The sequence below is a fragment of the Anopheles darlingi genome, chromosome 2 (genome assembly GCF_943734745.1).
Source record: "Anopheles darlingi chromosome 2, idAnoDarlMG_H_01, whole genome shotgun sequence".
Classification (NCBI taxonomy): Eukaryota; Metazoa; Arthropoda; class Insecta; order Diptera; family Culicidae; genus Anopheles; species Anopheles darlingi.
Window position 1 is genome coordinate 59,007,315 of NC_064874.1, and position 5,022 is coordinate 59,012,336.

Here is a 5,022-nt window from a genome sequence, read left to right on the forward strand (position 1 = left end):
CGTGTGCGTATAAATTCATTTGTTTTATACGATTCATGCTTAAGTTCTTAAGTTCGAGTTCTTTAATGGCCTTGTTCACAAATCTGCCAGTCACCAATTCAATTTTATTGAAATGAAGCACAAGGGTAGTAAGGTTATTGCAACGATTAAACAACTCAAGGATCAAACCCCGTATCAAATTATCTTCTAATACTAGTTGTGCTAAAGCTAACCTACATGGTGAACTTTTGACTCTACTAACGATGGACTGGATTTTACTCTTACGTAAGTTCAAACCCCTTAGACTCTCTAAACCGCAAAATACACCCAAATCTAGTTCTCCGATTGATCCTTGCAATATACCCAACAATTCAAGGTGTATGAGATTTCTTATGGAAGGAGAGATCGTTTCCACAGGACTGTACAAAATACTTAGATGTAGAAGGTTTTCATTCAACTCGCAATCAATTGAGGACACTCCCGTCGTGATAAATGAGAGTTTGATTATCTTACTATTCCGAGAAATGTATAATCGTTTAACAAGAGGTGATGCCATGATTGTCAACTGAGTCCAGGGATAGTAATCCAATATCGCAGGACCGACTTCTGGAAACTGGAGATTGTATACGATGAGATTACTATGAATAAGATATTTAAACATGATCGTCCCGTCTCTTGCAGGGTTGTAATTCGTCAACTCGCAGATAGGTGTGCAATTAAAACGAAAAGCAATGCTGATCGGGAAAAGCAACACGTTCAAGTAGTACCTAGAAATAAAGACACACTTTCCATTAGATATCCTAGCTAAGAATCATCATAATCAAACGAAGGCATCAAGGAAATAAATAATATTTAATTACAGATCATGGGTAAGAACCCACTATTAGCACCCCCTCTCACGGAGCACTCAAAAGTTCATCCATTTGGTAGCAGGGTTGAATCATTAGCTAACGTCAAAAAAACGGGTGATCGGGTAACGCAACCGAAAAAATCGCTGTTTTACTGGTAAAATGTAGCTTTTCCACCCCTTCCTCCTTCCCTTATGCATTTATTTACGTTTCCACATATTTTTATGTAGGTTTACTCATCAAAAAAGTGTTAATTAACGATATTTTTGGTCACTCTGTAACTTATCATGAGTGGGGGACCTATTTCAGTCGTTTGTCAGTCTATTATTGTTTTGTAAATCATTCTACATATAGTTTTAAGTTAACATTGCATGTATTGGGCCTACAATAGAGCGTAAAGCGCGTAATCACAAGCCTAATCACAACTTAACGCGACAAATAGTTGCATTTACCCGATCACCCGTTTCTTTAACGTTAGCTAATGATTCAACCCTGCTACCAAATGGATGAATTTTTGAGTGCTCCGTGAGAGGGGGTGCTAATAGTGGGTTTTTACCCAATTTTTTTTGCCAAATATATTTATGGTGTGGACGGCCAGTAAGACCACCATCAGTTTGTTCCAGAAAATCTTCAAGGATCACAATTTCAAATCGAGACTTTTTATTACTATTCTCTTCTCTAAAAATAAGTTATTAAACACTAATAGGGATGGATAAAATCACAGGTTGAATTTTGGCGGCAAATTAACAAAAAATGAAGTGTCCAGTTAGTACAAGACCACCTTGATTTATTTTTTTTATCAGCGAAAAGAAGTAACCAAATCATCTAAATCCCGAAAATAACTATTCGTTATCAAATCTTAATGGTTTCAAATGTGTAAAACGGGATTTGGCATGCTCTTAAACAACCAGGAATGGTTAAATGAACCAAAAACCCATTATTTTGCGTCTATTGTTTTATTGGGAATTCCTGCATAGTTTGCGTGAAACTTTATACAGCTGGTAGGCTCAAGATTGTATTTTTTCCATTTAACAAAGCACATCTACGTTTGAAGGAGAATCTCTGCTATCGTTTTTGATCAAAAACAGTGTGGAAAAGTTAACATATTAGTGAAATAATGCTTTTATTAACTTGAGAAAGAAGATTACGGCTTCGAATAAAGATCAGAAAATTGATTTGTTGGCCATATCTGCTCGCAGTGTAGCATGAAATCCGTTGAAAAACATCTTCTGAGCTCGAATTAGTAAATTCGTTTCGTGACCTTTAAGCGATGATTTTAGCGGTTTGGAGAGACATATGAGAGTCATTGCTTCTACAATAACCAAAATTTATAAAGAGCATGCCAAATCCCGTTTTACACATTTGAAACCATTAAGATTTGATAACGAATAGTTATTTTCGGGATTTAGATGATTTGGTTACTTCTTTTCGCTGATAAAAAAAATAAATCAAGTTGGTCTTATACTAACTGGACACTTCATTTTTTGTTAATTTGCCGCCAAAATTCAACCTGTGATTTTATCCATCCCTATTAGTGTTTAATAACTTATTTTTAGAGTAGAGAATAGTAATAAAAAGTCTCGATTTGAAATTGTGATCCTTGAAGATTTTCTGGAACAAACTGATGGTGGTCTTATAGTAACTGGACGGAGTGTATAACCGTTAATAACACGCTTCACATCCTATCAAAAAAACGACCGTCTACTGCAAATATCAGCTTGGCACTACCTCATATCCGGGAGTTTTAACCATCGCGCAAATTAGATATTCGAAACAATAATCGCAATTTAATACTCTTTGACCACTTGTCATTTGAATTTAGCGTTTGACAACTATCGTTCAATCGCAACCATGCTTAAACTTGCCAGAAATCAGCTTCTTTATTTATTCCTTACCTATTGTTTAGTTACTCTTTGTATACGTCCTCATATATGTTTAAAAAGACGGAACCAAAAAAAGATTGCTTAAATTTATCAAATAGTTCGATTTCATTGCATAAAGATCATTTATTTCGATTGAATAAAGTGTCTCATATTCCTTACAGTTGCCTTTGACATTTCCTATCATCAATCGTTCTAGGATACAACCATAGGATTATGAAATAATCGTTTTCATAGAGCAAGTTTCAAATGATTCAATTCGTGTAAAGGCATGCAAGCATACAATTCTAGCTGAACACATATTTTTAAATTTGGACTATATGAAAAATCAAAGGACTTCAGATCATTTTTAGTTAAATCTAGGATGTCAAGTTGTTTGGGAAAGCTGTGGAGGACTACGCTGGTTATCTTGTTCTTATTCAATTGAATGAATTTTAAATTTTCCAGGGGCTCCAACCAACTACTATTAAAATGAGTAAAATTATTTTTCTGCATGTCTATAATTTCTAAGCTCTTGATTTTATCAAGACATTGCGGCATAGCTGATAGTATGTTTGCCTCCAGATGCAATTCCACTAAAGATGGTGTATGCCATTGGCATAAATTCATTTGATTGATACGATTCGAGACTAAGTCGATAATCTTAATGGCTGCGTTAACAAAGCTACCAACAACCAATTCAATTGCATTACTTTTTAAATACAACCCATGTATATTACTGCAGCGATTGAACAACTCCAGATTCAGAACTTGAATTAAATTTTGTTGCACATTAACAATAGTCATAGCTAACAAACATGGTGCACTCTTTATCGTACTAACGATGGATTGGATTTTATTTTTAGACAGGTTCAGCGAATAAAGTGACTTTAAATTGCAAAACACACCCAAATCCAACTCTCGAAGCAAACATCCGGCGATCGTTAATATTTCAAGATTTTTCAGATTTCCCATAGAAGGTGATATCATTTCTAAGCGACTATGATGAATTTGCAATTTCTTGAGGTTTTCATTCAACTCGCTCTCAATTGAAATTATTCCTGTCACGTGAAGTGAAAGTTCAGTTATCTTACTGTTCCGAGAAATAACTAATCTTTTAGCTTCAGGCGAGTCCCCGATAGCCAAATCCGTCCGGCTAAAGCTGTCTAAAAGCTCAGATCCCACCTCCGAAGACTGTAGATTTACTATCCTAAGTGTCATATTGTCTGGAACATATTTATAAATGAACGTCCCGTCTCGCGTAGGATTGTAATTCATCAAATAACAGTTCGAGTGACGGTCACAGTTTAATTTATACGCAGTACTATTTGGAAAGAACAGCATAATCAAACAGTACCTAAGAACCAAAACACAAATTTAATAAGATTTTGAACTAAATTACCGAAAACCTGATGGGTATAGAAATTGATTCTCATCTATTCCATTGGAACATTAGATTAGCGTATTATACTTGACACAAAAACGTTTCTAGTTCGTTACTCACATTTCCACGATCATTCGTTCACTGTTGAATGACGATGTCATCGTAAGCAACACCTTGACAACAAACTCTATACTGTTTCTGAATATTCTACTCATTTCCAGTGTAGTGCTCATGTATTAATCTCTGCATTGGTAATCGCTTTTTAATGATTACCGTATTTTATACCGAAAGGGAAATAATCACAATAACGATTCTCTATAATTGCTCCGATTACATTCGTCAACCCCGATCCCAAGCATGCGAACGTCCACGGTAGAATCCAACGATCATGACCTTAATTCGTTCGTTGCCCATCCGCAGTAGATGCCGAAACAGAAGTCCCCGGCATCTACAAAGTTCCATATGATGCCCATTTCCGGCGTAGCGGACTACCGTTTTTAAAACGCACAAATGTCAGAACGGAATTGCTTCACTATTTTCGCCATCACTTTTAGAGTTCAACTAATACAGGTTTAAAAAATTTTTACGAGTAAACTAAAAAATTAACTTCCAAATGCAGTTTTCAAATCTCGCGTATCTGTCTTAGACCATTCAAATTTTGTCTCTTTTTTTTCAATGCAAACGATATGATGTTAAGTTAAGTATGATGTACCAAAAAATGTCGGGTAATCGGAATACCAGTCTTGGTTTGAGGAGGTCGATCTCCGTCTGACTTTGGGGATCTTTTTATATGAAAATCTGCCCTTGAAAGCCAGAACGGGCCTTGCCGTACTCCGCATCCAGGGTGCGCGGTCTTAGTTGGTGGATGGTGAAAGTGTTTAGAATCCTCTTTCGTTGTTCCTGGGCTTTTTTGGGATCTTGCTGCAGTCCCCCAACTCCCCCCACACGTCCT